The 20207-nt window shown below is 45.3% G+C and overlaps 1 protein-coding gene across 4 annotated transcripts in view; it reads left to right on the plus strand.

The window, feature by feature from the left end:
* Positions 1 to 20207, plus strand: part of GTF2E2 (general transcription factor IIE, polypeptide 2, beta 34kDa) — a 94835-nt gene that overhangs the window by 58240 nt on the left and 16388 nt on the right. Inside the window, exons 8-9 of one of the 4 annotated variants that reach the window (XR_001361654.1) lie at positions 13124 to 13180; positions 14543 to 14849. The exons of 2 other annotated variants lie outside the window; for them this stretch is intronic. The gene's annotated coding sequence lies outside the window, so the exon portion shown is untranslated. Of the gene's footprint in view, positions 1 to 13123; positions 13456 to 14542; positions 14850 to 20207 lie in introns of those variants that run through there. One more of the 4 variants, XM_014537878.1, reaches the window with a different exon arrangement.

The following is a 20207-nucleotide window of genomic DNA, read 5'->3' on the forward strand; positions in this document are numbered from 1 at the left end:
AGACACCCTTATGGGGCAAGACTTGCTTCATTGGGGCTTTGGTGCTCACTGAGTCTGCCCCCTGAGTGTGTCCCTTATGGATCTGAGGAGTTGTAATCTGGATGGTCCCACTCTGACCACTGGGTACACGGGCTCTTGGATCTCTAAGAGGTGCTAATTTAGCCTCTGCCTGAGGCTACCCAGCAGGAGCTACAGAGAGATCTGCAGATTCCTCATTCTGGTTTGTGGTTTGGAGGTGCCCAGATGAGGCCCAGCTGTGAAGCAATGCAAGCTGCTGTGGGGCCTTGGGCCTTCTTTTGGATGTTCTGAGTCTCTCTGACCCAGCTGCAGTTTGTTAGGTAATTTTAGATCTCAAAGGGCCAGCCCATTCATATGCAAAAGCCTCTGCTAGCAGCTTGGGTGGGGCGGGGTCTCAGGGAGTCAACAGGGCGGAGCAAACAGCTATGGCTGGTCCTCAGTCCTGCCCTAAGAGATCCCTGGATCTCAGTGTCCCGTGGTAATCGCTGCAAGCACCTCTGAGAGAAAGCCGCCCTGGAGTTCCGAGTTCTGCCCACTGCCAGACAGTCCAGTTTCTCCCCATATGAGTCTGGGTCCCCAGAGACTCGCCTGGAACTGGAGTTCAGAGCCGTCGGGAGCTTCAGACTCCTCCCGATTGAAAAAGATACCAGCATCCTCCGTTGCCAGCCCTTTCCGCGTGCGCCTGCACCTCGCCTCCGCCTCCCTACCTCTGCACTTTACTTCCGCACCTCCTCTGAGACTCAGAGTGCTTTTCTCTTTCCTTCTAGTTGTAGAATTTCCACTCAGCCAGCCTTCCTGTGGTTCTGGATGATGTCTGTTTTGTCTTTTAGTTGTAGTTTTGAAGTGGTTGTTCGAGGCAGCAATTTCCAGTGTTTATCTATGCTGCCATCTTGGTTTCTCCAGGATTGCATTAAATTTATAAATGGCTTTGGGTAGTCTGGACATTTTAATAATGTTATTCTTCCAATGCAGAAACATGGGATATCTTTCCATTTATTTGTGTCTTCAATTTGTTTTATCACTGTTATGTAATTTTCAGTGTGGAGATCTTTAACCTCCTTGGTTAAATTTATTTCTAAGTATTTCATATTGTTTTCCATACTATTGTAAATGGAATTGTTTTCTTTATTTCTTTTTAGATAAGTTATTGTTAGTGTATAGGAATGTTACTGATTTTGTATGTTAATTTTGTATGCTGCATCTTTATTGAATTTGTTTATTAGATTGAATAGTTTTTTTGGTGGATTCTTTAGAATTTTCTCTATATAAAATCTTATCATCTTCAAGTAGAAACAATTTTACTTCTTCCTTTTATTTGTTCTGGTGCCTTTTATTTTTTTCTCACTGATTGTTTTGGCTAGGAATTTCTGTTCTGTGTTGAGTAAGAGTGGTGAGAGTGGGCACCCTTGTCTTGTTTTAGATCTTAGGAAAAAAGCTTTCATTGTTTCTCCATTGAGTGTGATGTTAGCTCTAGGCTTGTCATGTATGGCCTTTATTATGTTGAAATATGTTCTGTACCCGTTTTATTAAGAGTTTTTATCATGAACAGATATTGAGTTCTGTCAAATGCTTTTTCTGTGTCTTGAAATAATCATAGGATATTTTTCTGCCATTGTATTAATGTGATGTATCACATTGATTGATTTGCATACATTAAACCATTCTTGCATCCAGATATAAATTCCACTTGACCATAATAAATGATCTTTTTAATATGCTGCTGAATTTAGTTTCCTAGTACTTTATTGAGAATTTTTGAATCTATATTCATGAGGGATAGTGGTGTGTAATTTTCTTTTCTGATAATGTTGTTCTTTGTCTTTGGTATTGGGGTAATGCTGGCCTTGTAAAATGAGTTTGGGTGTTTTCCCTTCTCTTTGAATTTTTGGAAAAATATGAGAAAGTTGACATTAATTCTTTAAATGTTTGGTAAAATTCACCTTGGGAGCTACCTGGTCCTGAGCTTTTCTTTATTGGGAGATTTTTGATTACTTGAGTCAATCTCTGTACTAGTAATTGGTCTGTTCAGATTTTCTATTTCTTCCTGATTTCATTCTTGGTAGTATATTTCTAAGAATTTTCCCATTTTTTTTCTAGTTCGTTAGAGTATGATTATAGTATAGTAGCCTCTCATGATTCTTTGTATTTTTGTGGTATAAGTTGTAATATCTCCTTTTTCATATATAATTTTGTTGATTTGGGTCCTCTCTTTTTTTCAAAGAAAACCAACTCTTAGTTTTGTTAATCTTTCCTATTGTTTTCCTATTCCCTATTTCATTAATTCTCTAATCTTTATTATTTCTTTCCTTCTGTTAAATTTGGGATCCATTTGTTCTTTTTCTAGTTCCTTAAGGCATAGAGTTAAGTTGTTTATTTGAGATCTTGTTTCTTAATGTGTTTATTGCTATGAATTTCCTCTTAGAACTGCTTTTGCTGCCTCCCATAAGTTTTGATATATTGTGTTTCCATTTTCATTTGTCTCAAGATACTTTTTTGTTTCTCCTTTAATTTCTTTTTTGATCCATTGGTTATTCAAGAGAGTGTTGTTTAATTTCCATCTATTTGTAAATTTTCCAGTTTTTCTTCTGTTATTGATTTCTATTTTTATACCATTGTGGTCAGAGAAGATACTTTGTTATGATTTCAGTCTTCTTGATTTTGCTAAGGCTTGTTTTGTGGCCTAACATGTGACTTATTCTAGAAAATGTTCCATGTGTACTTGATAAGAATGTGTATTCTGCTAGAATGTTCTGTATATATGTCTGTTAGTCAGTTTGCTATAGTGTTGTTGATATCCACTGTTTCCTTATTGATTCTCTGTCTGGATGATGTAGCCATTGTTGAGAGTGGGGTATTAAAGTTCTCAACTATTATTGTACTGCTGTTTTTTTTTTGTTGTTTTTTTTTTTAGCTCTGTTAACTTTTTCTTTATATATTTGGGTACTCTGATGTTGGATGCATAAATGTTTACAATTGTCATATTTTCTTGAGGGATTGATTGATCCCTTTATCATTATATAATGCTCTTCTTTGTCTCTTTTTACCATTTTTAGTTTAAAGTTTATTTTGTCTGATGTAAGTGTAGCTGTGATACCATTTGTCTGTAAAGATATTGCTACGACATATGTCTGCAATTTTGCTGCCTACGGAGTCTCCGTGCCTTCTGATGTAGTCTGTCCTGGTCTCTGTGGTGCAGGGGGTGCTTCAGCATCAGCCTGCGTTCTCAAACTCCCTCAGTGGTGTCTCCTCCATGAGTAGTTGTTAGTTATTCTTCTGAGGGGGAACAAAGTCAGGAACAACCTATGTTGTCATCTTGGGGCACCCCTGTCACCATCTGTTTTGTCGGTTATGTCTGGAAGTGCATTTTGGATATCTCAGGCACTTTGTCTTGTTTTGCAAGGAGACAGACATCAAGGCCTCCATCACAGGTTTTAAGATAAGATGCTTTCCTGCCAGTTGTGTGTTACCAGTGGTTTCTAGCTAGGCCTGTGCTCACCAGTACTTTGTGTGCTGGCCTTAGAGTTGATTTCAGTTATTTGTCCAAAGTCATTTCAGAAATGAGGAAATGGAGATTTAGAGAAATAAAACTTCTTACTAAATTGTCACACTTGCAAATTCTGTAGCCTTACCTCATTCACTTGCACTTTCTTGTGGTAAGCTTTGATGTCCTTTGTCTCCTACATGGAGTGGAAATGCCTCCATATGCCCCATGTTGAGGTACTGGGATTGGGTCATTTGGTGATGTGGGGAGGAGTAGTCTTTGTAGGAAATTGTGATAGCCCAGTTGTTTTTGAAGATTGTAGTAATAAGAAAGAAGAGTCGTTTACCAGTTCTTGTCTAAAAACATATCCACCAGAAATTTGAGCTAAAGTTGCAGTCATGTTCTTGTCTCTGCCCCTGTCTGCTGGATCTGGTGGCCATTTAGAAATAAGTGGAAGCAGGCATGGCTGGTGCATTAACAGGTTAGTCTGTGTGTATTTTGATCTATAATTCATCACAGTCATTCGAGGCTTTTGAAAGGGGATAGCTATAGTTGAGCCTAGACCAGTGGTCGGCAAACTCATTAGTCAACAGAGCCAAATATCAACAGTACAATGATTGAAATTTCTTTTGAGAGCCAAATTTTTTAAACTTAAACTATATAGGTAGGTACACTGTTATTAACTTAATTAGGGTACTCCTAAGCTGGCCTTTGCTAAAAACGTCCTCAATCTGATTGAGGTACATTCACTGAGGTCGACCCCTTCCAACTCTCCCATCCACACTCGTCTTGTATACTTGTTTCGTCTATCTCCTTTCCGAAAACCGACTTCTGCGCATGGGCCACGAAGTTTCAATCGCACTGTATGCGCGCCCGCATGTGGTATTTTGTGGAAGAGCCACACTCAAGGGCCAAAGAGCCGCATGTGGCTCGCGAGCAGCGGTTTGCTGATCACTGGCCTAGACCAAATGTAAAAGATGAACCTTTGGCTGCTGCTGTTACATCCTGTAAGTGTGGCCAGATGATGGTGGGACTTCGGGGACAGGAGCACCTGCTACCTTTGGAGTAGAGTATTAGCAAAGAGGCAGTGCAGGGCCACCCGCTGCTTGCATTCCAGGTTCATAGGGAGGCCCTGCCGCCGTGCAGCCCTGGATCGCTTCTGTGAGCTGCTGGGCACCACTGGCAGAAGAACGCTCTGAGTGTGGCACTTGGGCATTTGGATTTATAAATTCCCCAAGTGTTATCAGCTGGAGGTTTTCTGAGTCAGAGAAGATGAGACTCCGTGTCCCCTCTCCCTCTAGCCACTGTTTTTACTTGCAAACGATTCACTTGTGCGAGAGATTTGGGGTTTTCTAAGGTTTCACTGACTGTTCTGAACAAGCCAGGCCCAGCATTGTTGCCCTGTGGCAAGGCTGGAATACTGTGCTGGAGACCGTAGAGGTGACCTGCATCAATGGATTGCTGTCTTCGGGGCTTCGTGTAGGACAGTCATCTTTTTCCCAGTGTGTGTTTTGTTGGCTTCTCCTGAGAAAGCAGAAGTTCCATGGGAGGTGGAGTGATGTAGGAGGACCAAGAACCTCAGGAAACCAGTTCAGACAAATTGGACCTTGGGACCCCTGCCCCAGTCGTGTGTGTGTGTGTGTGTGTGTGTGTGTGTGTGGGTGTGTGTAGAGGGAACATACTTTGGAAACAGGTAGACTAGACCCTGGCATTGTGCTTTTGACCTTCCTTCTGGCCATAGTTAAAATAGAAAAGCACATTTTCCTTCATAAAAGGATTTCCATTAGAAATAAATGTGCCACTCCAGCCGAGTGGCAAGGCCGCCGTCATAGGCCCCTTTGGACAGTTAGGCCCGTAGAACTGGTCCAGCTCCCCTGGTTTGGAGGCAAGCCAGCACATTCCTGTGACTTAAACCATGTGGTTTCAAGACCCTGTGAGAACCCCGTGAATTTCAGCCACCCAGAATTTTGCAGGGGTCATGCTTCAAAGGACATTCAGTCCAAACTTATCTTAAAATCTTAAAATAAGTGAAAACACAGAAGGGTACCAACAGGAGAGAACTGAGTAACTGTAGCCTGAATTAGGCAGGACCTGCTCCACAAACACCCAAGAGCAGGTTTATCTTGCACTTGACTATTCTAACAATTTGAACTTTCTAGCTGAGCCCCTCCCTCTCACCCAAGCCCTGCATTCTAGTTTTAGGGGGAAAGTGCTCTTTTGTCCAGGTAAATATTTTACCTTGAGCATTTCTCATTCAGTTTAGGCAGGTCTTTTTGCTTTTGCTCTGAAGACAAGTTTGGGTTGAATTTAAGCCTCTGGCTTAAGTTTCTGACTTAATTGTGTTAATTAGCATGGTCAGGGTTTCACATGAATTTTAAGCGAGAGATGTGTGTGAGCAGTGGTATGTGGAAGACTTCACTGTTGTCCTGTTTATGGGTGTAGTGTTATGGTTTTGGGGAGGGCTTTCCCCCTCCCTTATAAAGCGGGAATCAGTGTGGTGGGTTCACTGGAAGTGCTGGTGAAATAGAACTTGCCGGTTTACTGGAGAGCTGTGCAGAGAGGGTAAAACGAGGATGAATGTTCATGGTATATTGACATCTTTGGGTTGTGGGACTGTTAGAGAGCCAGGCCAGTTTAGGGAAGGGTTAATACTATTTAGTTCCATCTAGGAGGGCCTGTAGCAGAGGCAGACAAGAGCTTCAGTGTGGCAGTTGAAAAATTTCCCAGTTTGGGGCCTTACTCAATTAGCTGATTTCATATGGTTTTCAGTATTCACAGTCCTTAGTTTTAGTGTAGGTGTTTTGAATACCAGCATTTCGGGTAACACCTCACTAGTGACAGATATTCTTCTGCCTTCCAAGAATGTTATGTAAGTGTTTGTCATGGGTTGGAGTGGGTTAAGAGTTGAAGAGTAAGACCAGTCATGCACCAACTTTCTTAAAACTGGGTGAGGATGCTCCGTTCACTAGCAGCTGGACATCTCAGTGATGTGGCAGGCCGTAGGGAATGTGCACATATTCCTAGCACTGAGCATGCTTGCCCAAAGCTCCTAGAAATGCCGGGTTGATTCATCTGTCACCCTGACAGACAACAGGAATTGTGTGTATTGAGGTAAAGAACTCGATATTAGCCAGCCTGCTTCATCCTCAGGAACGTTCCTTATGCCACACAACTCAGGACCCAAAGATGCCGTGGGGTGCTGGGGTTCGGGGAACCTCAGATGAGAGCAGTGAGTCTTACACGTTGGTCCCATAGAAGGCCCAGCATATGTGTAAACATTGGGTCTAGTGAGTTTGAAGCTTAGATATGATTAACTGGAATTCTGACTTTCATTTTCTAAGTTCTTTTAATTTGTAATTTTGTTAGAGGTAGAAGACATAGCATAGCATTTAATGTTAAATGTCAGTTTAGTCTTATGTTCACAAGGGCACGTCTTCACCTCCCAATAGAGGGTTTGCTTGGTAATGAAAGAAAAAAAAGTCTTTAGTTCCCATTTTTGTGGCGCCTACAAACTGGGACAGTATAAACGTAAGCAAGAGGGAACAAACAGACCTAATTTTTCTTATCCCAAGTTCCCAATTGTAGGCACTCTTCATTCCTGCCTGTAGAGTGACAGAAAAGGCAGTTTTCAGACTCTAATGAAGCTGGTACCCAGCTGAGTAGTCAATGGGAACAGATCAAGTTCATAAGCACCAGGGAGGCTTGCCCCTTGCACATCACTGATGACTATCAGTGTGGTGGTGCCTGGAGCACCCATTCATCCGTCCCTAGTGCCTTGTTTAGGCAGTGGCTGGATGAGGGTGGCCCAAGGTAGACAGGAGAGGCAGCAAATCTTCAGGGGGTGAAGCCTGTAATTCCTAGGCTGACCTGCTAACCTCTGGTGCCTCCGAGTAGGAAGTCACAGATGGGCTGAAGGCAGAGCCACAAGCCTGTCCTGGAGCCATTGGCATGGCCTCTGCAGCCTGGGGAGAGCTGAGTTGGTTTTCTGCTGCTACGCCTGGGCGCCAGGGTATTGGGAGGCTGCGATGGGGACCTGCTTTTGGTGATGGTCTCCTCTGCAAAAGGGATGTGAGATCCAAACTACCAGACCAATGTCAGTGCCCAACAAGACATACAATTACTAGTTGAAATTGAGCACTGTGGTTTCCCCCCTTCTGGGGGAAGAAGGGTTGGTGAGAGTGTATAGAAGAAATGCTTTTATTATTTTGGCTATCAATGCTTGATTATCAATTATATTTTAAGTTAGCAGGCACCATAAAATGACTACAGATTTCAGATAATCTGGAGCTAAGTTTCGTAGGCTTAGGTGGATGTGGTCAGTAAGGCATCAATAAAGAGGTTGTGAATTTACCAGGAGCGCCTCCAGCAGGTCAGGAAGGGCCATGGCCTAAGGCAGTGGTCGGCAAACCGCGGCTCTCGAGCCACATGTGGCTCTTTGGCCCCTTGAGTGTGGCTCTTCCACAAAATACCGACTTCTGCGCATGGGCCACGAAGTTTCAATAGCACTGTATGTGCACGTCCACACGTGGTATTTTGTGGAAGAGCCACACTCAAGGGGCCAAAGAGCCACATGTGGCTCGCGAGCCGAGGTTTGCCGACCACGGGCCTAAGGTATCAGTGTCGCTCACCACATGCCCACAATAGAGCCTCTGTGGTGGTTATTGTCTGGCTCTCCCAGCCCTGTTTTCTCTTTAGTCTCTCAGCCCTGGCTCTGCCGAGGACTTAAAGGAGGTAAAGAAATCTGCCTGCCGGACCCTGGCCTGCAGTGTGGTTTGCTCTTGGTTAATCTTGTAAAAAGAAATTTGCCAAGCAATGGTGTGACAGCTGGGATAAGCACTTTATTTTTAAAATGACAATAGAAAAGTACCTTTAAACAGTGTATAAAAGCATAATAGACAGTGTGAAAGTTGCTGCTTTCCTTAGAAACGAGTGTAGAAGTCTCACCGAGAGCCAGGCGTGCTGAAGGCATCCAGGGCTTGAACACAGCCGCCCGTGCTCCTGTCAGTGCCCTTGGCCTCATTTATGAAGGTAAGAGGCCTCTTTCCTGGCCCTTCTTGTTTTTTGTGTGATGACCTTTAAAAGCTTCTTGACATGTTTATTTCTAATGGAAAACAATGAAACAAACCCTAACCCAACCATATAATCATTAAAACATTGAAGTCTGTAGCACAACATGAGCAGATCAGTTAAGAAAGATTATGATCATGTTTTGGCATATCAGCAGTTGAAATTCTTAGGTCAATTCAGTGGGGCCTTGACTTACGAGTTTAATTCGTTCTGTGACGGAGCTCGTAACTCAAATTACTCGTATGTCAAATCAATTTTCACCATTACAATGACACGTGATGCTGGGCTGATGTTGTGGCGTTCACTGTGACGTTTGCTGCGCCAACTAGCGGTGGGGTATCTGAAGCTGGCTCGTAACCCGAATTTTAGCTCGAAACTCAAAGCAAAAAATTGGCCGAGAGACGGCTCGTATCTCGAAAAACTCGTTAGTCGGGACACTCGTAAGTCAAGGCCCCACTGTATATATTTTTACATCTGGCTCTTCTATAAAAAGAGGGGAGACTGAGCTGTCAAGACTCTGGAAATGTGTCAGCTTTCAATGCAAGACTAACTTTGGTTTTGAAGAAGTCTTGAAGCAGTATTCATTTCAAATGCCCACTGGCTGCATCATCTCCATGGGCTGGTGTGGTGCAAGCACCCCAGTGAGTGCATAGGGTTTAAGATCATGTTTGGAATGGCTCATTGGCATGGTGCTGCCAGCACCAGATCAGCCAATATTTTGCAATATCACTTAGGAGACATGAGCTGCCCACTGCAGCTATGCAGGATGGGCAAAGCCAGCTTCCTGAGGCAGCACTGGCCTCCCAGAGCCAAGGTTTCCCTCAGTGAGACAGACTGTTACCTCTGGAGCTGCCAGGGTTTTCTGAGGGCCCCTCTGATCAGGGAAAGGCTTCTTTGCCCACAGCTGTGAGCGTGTCACCATGGTAGCAGCTCCAGGAGGCTTGCGATGGTGTTGCAAGATATCCTAGACCTGCCAGCGCACACCTTGTACTGCAGACAGCACAGCTCTCTTTCTAACATCTAACTCCACATTTCTCATTCACTCTGGACTCAGGCCAGGCACAGATTTCTATACATTCACATGAGATTCTGGAAATGTTCATATTTAAAAACATGCCTCAAACATGCAGCTTATATTCTAGAGAAAAAAATAGATATTTTTAATTACAGGCATTCAAAAGTCAAGAACAAAAATTGTGATCCAACCCAGTGTAAGATCATCCTATCATATTCCAATGTTTGGTATAAAAATTCTCACTCTTGGTTTATTGTTGACATCTTTTATGTTTCATTTGAAAATATCTCCACACTGTACAGAAATGTACGTCAGACCATGCATTCACAAATAACACACTATTTCTTAAAATTATACAGTGTAAAAGAGTAAAACATTTTTATTATATTTTTTTCTTCAAGAAAAACAGATGTGTGATAGAGGCTGTGGCAAAGTCTTGAAGGGATCAAAACTGGGCAAGGTTTTTTCAAGCCTGAAAGAGAAAGGAATGTGTGAGGAAAGCAGGTCTCAAAGGTGTGCAGCAATTCCTCCTGCCTGCTGCGGGGTTGTGCTTGGAGACACCTGTTGATAGAATTCACGGAACTTTCACCTGGGGAAATCCTTGGTGATTCTCTGCGAAAAGGTGTGTGTGTGTCAGCGTGCAATATATTTACTGACTCACCAAGTAAAGACACAAGAGTATTGGTGTCTGACCTTAGATACGTAGGGAGTATATTTAATTTCCATTTATCTCTTATTAGAAATTCCCAATACCTCCTTCCCCTGCAGTTGCAAGGAAATGCTCATACTTGTCTTGCTTTGTGGGGCCTTGGAACAATCAGAGTCCTTCGACTGCCGCTGGCAGAGCCGCCTCTGGCCCAGGATGTTCTGAAGTGTATCTCCGCTCCTCTGTGTCTAGATTTAGTTAACAGTGTTAACGGCTGCATTGTGAAACTCTGTGATTATTCTGTCATTTTAATTTTCTCTCTCCAAGTACCTTTTCTTGCCATCATCTTACCAGCATGTCAGATTCATAAATTTGTGGTTGTAGAAAAAGTGTATGTAGGCGTAAATCAGTATAACTGGAATTTTGTACAGGAAATGCTTATTTGTGAGTGGGAGGAGGCTATTAACGAAAATAGCATCATTATTGAAAACCCATATAATTGTCCTAAGTTAGACTTATTTGGGAAAATATATATGTAGCAATAAATCCTGAAATTAGAAACATATTTTGGTACATACTCCTTCCCAAACCAGGTTTGTCCAGTGCCGGTCAGTCCTGTCACAGCCAGGTTTGTAGATGACAGCATAAGTGGGTCAAACTAATAATCTGCCACGAGTCAGAAAACCCAGTATCATGACCTCAGCGGCCCCTAGCTCCTACCTGCCCCCTTTACTTTCTCAGAATTCTCTGGAACAGAAGCATGTGTCCAGCAGTTAGCAGCGTGTACCTTTAGGAAATCTTACTTTCTGACTCTTGCTTCCCCTGGTCAAACACAATAGCAGGAGCAGCCCCTGCTCAGCAGATGGTGGTCTGTTCACGCCCCATCGCTGGTGTAGGTAAACATGTCCTGTGATGCTTAGTGAGCAGGGCCAGCAGGACCCCCTCTTGAAAGCTACATTTCTTCTGCTAGACTCTGGTTTCCCACCATCTAGATGGGTGGCAGGAGAGAGAGTGCCAGGGCTGGGGCATCTTTCCATGGGGTAGGGCTGCAGGGGGCTTATGAAGCGGGCATCGCCTTTGAGGCTGTACTAGCTGACTTTTCCAATGAACCCACACCCTTCCCTCAAGTGTGAAGAGGCCCCCACCCCAGTCCCCACAAACCAACAGAAGAGGCAAACCAGCTTGAGGAACTGGATTCAGGTCAGCTTCCTCCCCCCACATTCTTGGCTTTTCGGGCCTGGAATGACACCTTCCACGTCATCCCAGATTGACCATGTGCCAAGAGCCCACGCTGTGTGTGCTGATTCCAGGAAGCCGTTTCTGAGGAACAACAGTCACTCTACGGCTGTTCGTACTTTGGAACAATTCACAGGGGAAGGCACTTGGCTGCCCTTAAACTCTTGGAACTGAAAGGGCCTGCACGCTGCCAACGGCCTCTTAAAGAGCATGGCTTGGAGAGGGCCATCTTGGGAAAGCGGCCAAAACTGGATGTGGTGAGAGAGCACTGAGACCGAGGGTCTGAAGCCAAAGCTGCCACACTGCTTTCAGGGACTGAATGAACAGGCAAAGGAACATCGGCTGCATGTCATCCCTGCATCTGCTCCAGCCTTTGGCTGTGTGTGGTAAGGGCCTGGCTGGCCTACTTCTGCTTTCTTTGGGGGAGCTCACAACCATATTTGGGCAAATGGGTGTTTCTAGCCCTGGATAATTCTCCCACTCCTATCATCTCAGCCCCTAACATTTCTGCCATGACCGCAAAAGCAGTATGTCTAAACTCAAGACTTGCCAAGCCTTACCTTAACATAGCTCCTGACCCTCTCCCTATGTGTCTTTGTCCCTGACACAGCCCTGCTCTCTTGGGTCATTCCTTCACTTCTGATATCACCATCATGGGCTCACCTTTCCTGGTGTGTGTTTCTAACATGATTCTTCATCCACTTCGCTGTGGGCAGCAAGAAGATGACCATGATTCCTAAAACACACCCCCTCCTCCCCTCAGATCTCTCCAATACCTCCCCCAAGACCCAAGGCCCTTAAAAGCTTGTTCCTATTCCTACTTCCTCTCTTTCGTCCAATTCCCCCCTCCAACCCTACTATCTTTCCAAACTCAGTATAAGCCCCAGGTCCTCCAGCCTTTCTGGTCACTTTGGCCTGCGGGGCTTTCTCCTCTCAGAGCTCTCACTATCCAAGCCACTTATTTGGTTTTTACAAGGATTATCTTGGATATTTCCCTCCCTAAAACTATTTCCTCTTTCCCTCACCCCAGATGTAATCACTTGCATATAGCCATAATTCAGACACTCAAACTACATGAAAAATGAGACGGGAATGATGGACCATCGCCCTGAAACTTGGCCCCCTAGTCTTGATAAATGCCTAGGGACCATGTTGGGCTCTGCAGGAAGAAAGAGGGGTTCCTACTTAATTCTGGTTGATCTTTTGAAGTGAAAAATCTAGAAGAGAGGGATGCGAGTCTGTTAATTTCCTGAGCTTTTCTTTCCATAACTATGTTGAGTAAATGTAATTCTCACATGGGAAAAGAATGTGTCCCCGTGGCCATAGATGTTCCCAGACTGAACAGAAGGTCAAAATGTGGCTATTTCAGTCCCTGTAAACAAGGAAGGGGTTTTGCTAGGAATGGAGTTCAAACCTTGGAATGTATTAACAAGGACATTTTAAACAGAATGCAAAGACATCCGAGAACACAGAGCACCGAGGGGGAGAGGGCCAGCCTCTGTGTAGAGAGCAGTCTCCTCTCAGAACCGTCCTGAAAGGGGGACATCTCCAACATGCGTGTGATGGGATAAACAAGGAAGAAAGCACATGTTGGAAGACAATGGAGAACGTCTCCTGGTATCTTAAGAACATTATACAATTCCAAAACATGTCATTTCAGTTGTCCTTGATCAATGTGTGTCAGTCCTTGGAGGCAGCTGACTCAACTTTCTCCTTGGTAAGTAGGAATCTGTTTGTACAAGTGCCTTGTGAGCCTTTTCTCCCAGCAATAAGAAAATTTTCTCTATTTCCTCCCAATCCACCTACATATACAGACACTCCTGGACTTATGACGGGGTTACGTGCCAATAAACCCATTGAAAATACATGTAATGCCTAACATCATAGCTTAGCCTACCTTAAAATGTGATCAGAGCATTTACATTAGACTTTAGTTGGGCAAAATCATCTAATATAAAGCCTATTTTATAATAAAGTAGATGTAAGACTTCAAATAAGTCCTAGAAGAAAAAAAAAAGGCAGATCTCTCTTAATATTTTTTTGGATATATCTTCTTGGGCAAGGGAAAAGTAAAGAATAAACAGATGGGACTACATCAGACACAAATTTCTGCACCCAGCTAACCATCAACAAAATGAAAACACAGCCTACTGCATGGAAGAAGATATTCACCAATGAGACATCCGATAAGGTGTTAATATCCAAAATATAAGGAACTTGTACATCTTAACAGTCTGATTAAAAAATGGCCAGAGGACCTGAAGATGGCCAATAGACATAAGAAAAGATGCTCAATGTCACTAATCAGAGAGATGCAAATTAAAGCCACACCTGTCAGAATGGCTACCATCAATAAACCAGCAAGCAACAAGTATTGGCCAGAATGTGGAGAACAGGGAACTCCCTTGCACTATTGGTGGGAGTGCAGATTGGTGCAGCCATTGTGGAAAACAGTATGGGGGTTCCTCAAAAAATAAACTATCCTACAACCCAGCAACTGCACTTAATGGGTATTTATGTTAAGAAATCCAAAAACACTAATTTGAAAAGATATGCATCCCTATGTTCATTATAGCATTAGTTACAATAGCCAAGATAGGAAAGCAACTTAAGTGTCCATCAATAGATAAATGGATAAAGAAGATGCATATATACAATGGAATATTACTCAGCCACAAAAAAAGAATGAAATCTTACCATTTGTGACAATGTGGATGGACCTAGAGGGTATTATGCTAAGTGAAAAAAGTCAGAAAGACAAATGCCATGATTTCACTTACATGGGGAATTAAAGAATAGAATAAATGGACAAACATACTCAGATACATAGGGATTAAGTACAAATTAGTAGTTATAAAATAGTCATGGGGATGTAAGCTACAGCATAGAGAATATAGTCAATATTGTGATGACTATGGTGTCAGATGGGTATTAGAGTTATTGGAGTGATTATTTCATAATGTAGTACATAAATCTTAATTACTGTGTTGCACACCTGAAACGAATATAATACTGTATGTCAACTGTAGTTGAAAAAATTAACGGTGTGTTCAATATCTCGTGTAATTTACACCCAAAGAATGCTGGCTGCACACTGTAGAGCATCGGTGGTTTCCCTCACAATTGTGTAGATCACCGCCAGCATCCCGGAAGTGTCGTGCCACACATCGCTAGCGCAGGAAAAGATCAACATTCAGAATCTGATTTCTACTGAGTGCATATCGCTTCCAAACCATAAGGCAGGGACCATCTGTACTTGACTTACTAATGATCCCCCCCCTCCCCCCGCCAGAGTTTCTCTAAATTTACTCATTTTTACAAAAAGATAAGGAATATTTCCCTCCATCCAACTCAATAAATATGGGATATATGACAAAAGTTTTAAATGAGTGATTTAGTTTTCATTTTATACTTGTCAGCTTGATTTATAAAAAATCAAATGCTAACATTAATTTGTAATAAAAAGACTAGTTAACATTTTAAAAGGCGCACGCACGCTCTATAATCTCCAGGGGAACAGTCCCTGTAGTTAAAGGCTACAGTAACGAGCAAGCTGCTCAGCCCAGGCCTACCTGCTCTCTAAGGACCTTACAGAGTGTCCTCCAACTTCAGATTTGGGAAGAGGAAAGCCTCTGCCAGGCTTGTTCTTGTAACACCTGGATGGCCCAGGAACCGGTGAGCCCAGAGCCCACCTTGAATGTGGCTATTGCCGAAGGTATCCCCCTCCCCACCTGGTGCATGCTGGCTTGCCTGCTCCACTATTTCAGGTATATTTGCAACTTGACTCTTAGCTGCCCAACCAGGACCAAGCCCCAGTTCTCCCCCATGTCCTATCTTCCTCTCATCACCGGCCCTCCGATGTCTGCATGAAGTCACCACACACTTCAGCTGCTGCTGTCTCCTGACTGGCCTCATCTGCATGGCCCCCGAGTTACTGGTGTTTGGTTTCATTCACTGCACTTAGAAAAAAAATAACTCTAACCTGCTTCCAAAAAATTGTATAGGTGGCTTTTAACTGGCTTTTAAGCTTCCCCAGAGGAGGGGGAAAAACAAAATCTTGTCTTTTAAAGAAGCTTTGCTAAGTGATAATATCATTAATATCGTAGGCATTGTTACTCTGACAGTCGGAAAACCTAATAAATTGGCTGTGGAATTAGTGGGATGGATAACACTAGTGCCCTGTCATGTGGAAAAACATTGGTAAGTTTGGTTAGTGTGAGAAACAAACGTCAATGGAAAAAGACCCCAAGTGCAGGCTGCTGGACAGGCACTGAATGGTACTGTTCTGAACACGAAGTTCCTTAAGCACCAGAAATGTGGTAATGCCCTCCGTGGCCAGAACTGCCTGGTCCTCTGTCCTTAGCAGGAATCTTGCCCCTTTTCTGACTCATCTTTAGAGGTCCCTCGCAGGGATGAAATTTGCCACCTTATTTGGGCTGAGACATAACCGCTGTCAGCCTGTCCCTGGCATTCCTGCTGTTCTAGGCCAAGCTTGCCAGAGAGACGAGTGGGCAAGTCGCCTCGGGAATGCTATGTCATTGTTTTAAGACTCACTGCCAGAAATAGATGAACTGAGGAGTGACAACTGGTATTGACTAAAATCACAGATCTCCAAAATGATCACCGACTAGAAACATCTGGAGGATTCAGTGAGAATCCTGAATCATTCAGTTATGCCCAAGGGCATTCACCCTGTTTCTGAAGAGGCTCATAAAAATGTCCCTCAGTCACCAAGAAAGGGCTGCATTATAATCAATATAATTGGACTAGTAAGTCAGGAGGAACAGACATACATCCGAAAAAGATTTCCACCAAAATGGTTCATTTCCACTCTAGCTGGTTTGACTCAGTGGATAGTGTGTCAGCCTTTAGACTGAAGGGTCCCAGGTTCGATCTGAAGGGGGTGTGTAGGAGGCAGCTGATCAATGATTCTCTCATCACTGATGTTTTTCCTCTTTCCCTTCCTCTCTGAAATAATTTTTAAAAAAAAAACAAAGACAAAATGGTTAATTTCCCAAAAAGAGTTAAAGGCTTTAGGTAACGCTTCATCTAGCTGTGATTCCCTTCGGTGGAATATATCATTCAATGCTGCTGCTGGATGAGCAGGTGTTGAAGTGTCAGCCCCACCCAGGATGGCTGTGGTGAGAACCAAGTACTAGGCAACGCGCTTTGAGAGTTTGCAAAGCTCAGTTGCTATGCGGAAACAGCCCTCCCTACGCAGGCCATGGTTGGAGGAGATAATGACGAACCAACCGCTGGCCCTGAGCACTCCACACCAGCACGTCCCAACTTAGAGCTCCCACTGGGACAGGTGTAGCACCCAGGTGACGCTGGATGATGGTCCTGGCCACATGGGTGTACACCATCGGGTGCCCTGCCCCAGGACACGCTGCTTCTCCGAGGGCCTGTTCAGCGACACTCACCAGCACGCTCCAGTTTTGTAGAACAGCTCGAGAACAGTAGCCATCACTGAAGATGCATTAATACCCACAAGACAGATTGCAGCCACCATCACACACCTGGAACCTGGGATGGAGAAAGAGATCACATATTAATTAAACCCATTAACAGTGCAGTAGTTTCCACCCACAGCCTGGCCTGCTGCTAGGGTTCCCTGGGCCTTTCAGACCAGCCTATTCTGAGAGCAATGAGCTGAGAGTCTAAGGCAGTGGTTCTCAACCTGTGGGTCACGACCCCTTTGGCAGTCGAATGACGCTTTCACAGGGGTCGCCTAAGACCATCCTGCATATCAGATATTTACATTACGATTCATAACAGTAGCAACATTACAGTTATGAAGTAGCAACGAAAATAATTTTATGGTTGGGTCACAACATGAGGAACTGTATTTAAAGGGCCAGAAGGTTGAGAACCACTGGTCTAAGGCAAAGGGACCAAAGGCCTCTGTCATTGAGCTGACCACAAGCGCCGCCGGAGAATGAACTTGTATCTGTGGCATGAAAAGCTCACGGCCAGGACAGCCAGCTTAGGATGTGGTATGAGGGAGGGAAGACTTTCAGAGCCCAGGGTGGTGGATGTGGCTCCCAGGGACACCTGGTATGGAGATCTGAGAGAAGGGCATCTGGGAAAAGTGTGCTTCGGGCGATGTTCTCGTGTTCACTCAAGAACCAGGGTGTAAATCACCTGGGGCAGAGGGGCACCAGGGATTGCCTCTCCTGTGGGCCGGATCCCCAGGACTGTCTGAAGCCCCGCTAAGGGAAGGCACAGGACCTGAGGCCCCCCAAAGAGAAGAAAGCCCGAAACCTCCCCAGCACCAGGGCCTTCAGACCAGTTGCAACCCTGGTCAGCCCAAGGCCACACAATCATTTCTCCTAGAGAACCCTGTGGTGATAATGTTACTCCAAGCACCTACCGGAAAACAAAACCCAGAAGGAAGCATTTGTGAACACATCCTTCTGTTCCCTAGGGTCTGAGAATTTTGAAATAAGGTGCAGAGACGTAGCAAATAATAAATTGTTGATCCTCTTCCTGCAGGCATGGCTTTGGGCCATCTGGTTTCCAGGAGGTCCTGGTGCCGTGGAAGGAAGCCCACCCAGTGGCCCCTTTCCCCACTAGTTCTCATATCAGCCCGGTCAGCCCTGCTTCCCTCGCAGACAGGCTGTGGGTGCGGCTCTGTGCACAGGAATGCACATGTATGCGCAAACCCTCTGAGTGCTCCTGCATGTCTCAGGTCCTCCTGCACAGGAAGCTGGCCTTCCAGAAGGAGACCCCGTGGCACTCGGGGTCCAACTGAAACCCCACTCTGGGATTCTGGGTCAGGTTGAAGAACATGTCAATTAAATGTTTCCCCCAGAATTTCACCATAAAAATAAACAATGAGTTGATGTGATTCTAGTTTCCTAGTAAAAGGGTTATTTCAGGACAGGAAAAAGTCATCCCTGCAAACAAAACTTATCAGCTTACCCATCTTCGCTCACCCTTTCCAAACTTGCCAAGAGCACTGGAGGGAGGGGGAAGGAGGGAGCACCCCCAAGCAGCAGCAGCGGACCTGGGGGTCCTCCACGACCGCCTGACCGAGGCTGCATTGGTAGGATGCCTGCCTTTAAGAAAGGCTGAAGGTTCCTCTCAGTATGACTTAGGACTGTTAAGAGTCACCCAGATGCTCTGTCCAGTTATTACATCAACACGTGTCCACTGCCTGTGCTCAGCTGGTGGGCAGAGAGAATGCACAGGCAGATTCTGCTGCACAGAGATCCTGGGAGGTGAGAAGCCTGAGTGTGCTCATGTTTACTTTACGGCGAGCACAGGGGCCACTGGAATGCCCACTGCCAGCCCCTGGGACAGACGGAGGAAGTGCGTGTCGGGGCAGAGGCTCCCGTGGGTGGCCCTGACCGTGACTGTTCTCCAGCAGCTGCTCTGGGACTCAATGCCAGGACGTAACACATGGCTGCCCCCTTTGAACTTTCTCCAGGGACCAGGCCGGCACCTCTCTGGTGCCTATCACACATGCTCAGGAGTCTCCCAGATCCCCCAGCCAGACTCACAGGAAACAGATCATGGGCAGAAGTGGCGGGACCCAGCTCTGACTGCATTAGGTGGTCCTAACAGTCTTGGGGGGAGAGGAGCTCAGTACGTGCTCGTGTGGTTAGCAGACGTTGTGGAGGACCAGGCAGTGGCTGGAAGGGGCACCTACCCCAGGAACTAGTGAGGGCAGGTTCTCAGGCCTGCTCGTACTTTATAGCTCACAGACCCCAAGGCTCGGGGGATCAGAACCGGGCTCCTCACCGGGACAATGGAGAAACCTCACAAGGGGCTGATGAGCAGGCAGGGGTGAGTCGCACAGGCTGCCTGGGCCTTCCCAGTTCTCTGCCAGCGCTCACCTCACCTCAGCCTGCTGCATCTCAAGCTGTTTACTTTGGTTTAGCTAAGGGGAGGCCAGAAGAGGACTACTGAAGTGAAATCATTCTCTAAACTCGAATAACATGAGGTCTGTTCTGAGCACGGAGCCCATGTAAATCTAGGGAAACTGGGTCTCAGTGCAAAGGGTGTCAGGCTGACCCTGACTCCTCTGCCCCCTGTGAAGTGAAGTGCCTGCCAGCCCATACCATCTACCCTCTTACTTGCTGTGCTCTTTTCCCCTTGGCACCTCTCACCACCTACCAGTGTTTAGTATGTTACTACCTGTCTCCTCCATGAAGGCAAGGGTTTTGTCTGTGTCTGTTCACTATCCTCAGCACCCAGAATAGCCCCTTACACGCTACAGGTGTTCACTGAAGATTTACCGTGTTAATGAACTGAAGTGTGCTGTGGAGACCTTGGCTAACAGGAAGGGGAATGGCCAATCGGTGATGAAGTGCCGCTTCGGTTTCTGGGCACGCCGCATCGGGAGAGCATGGTGCCCGGGGCCCTTCTAGGGAGAGGCAGGGTGACTGTGGAGCCGCAGCAGCTGTCTGGGCCGCGTGAAGACCTAGGACCGTTCCTGCTCGGCTCAGCTCCAAGCTCTGCCTTGACTTCCAGCACCTGGGACTCCCCTGATGTGGGCTCCATCCCTGGGCACTCACGTCACAGCCAGAGATTAAGCCATCCTGCCCCAAACTAAACATAAGGAATAAACTGCTTCAAATTCTGGCTTTACTCTTGCCATGTCCCTCTAATTTGATGAGGCTGTAGCTACATATGCTTATAATTTCTATGCTGTGGTCTTGGTTCATGTCCAGGGAATTTTTCATGAGTTCTTTAAAAACCCTCCCAGAACCACCCCCACTCCTAACACCGCTCTCTGG

Source organism: Myotis brandtii, unplaced genomic scaffold (genome assembly GCF_000412655.1).
Source record: "Myotis brandtii unplaced genomic scaffold, ASM41265v1 scaffold185, whole genome shotgun sequence".
Classification (NCBI taxonomy): Eukaryota; Metazoa; Chordata; class Mammalia; order Chiroptera; family Vespertilionidae; genus Myotis; species Myotis brandtii.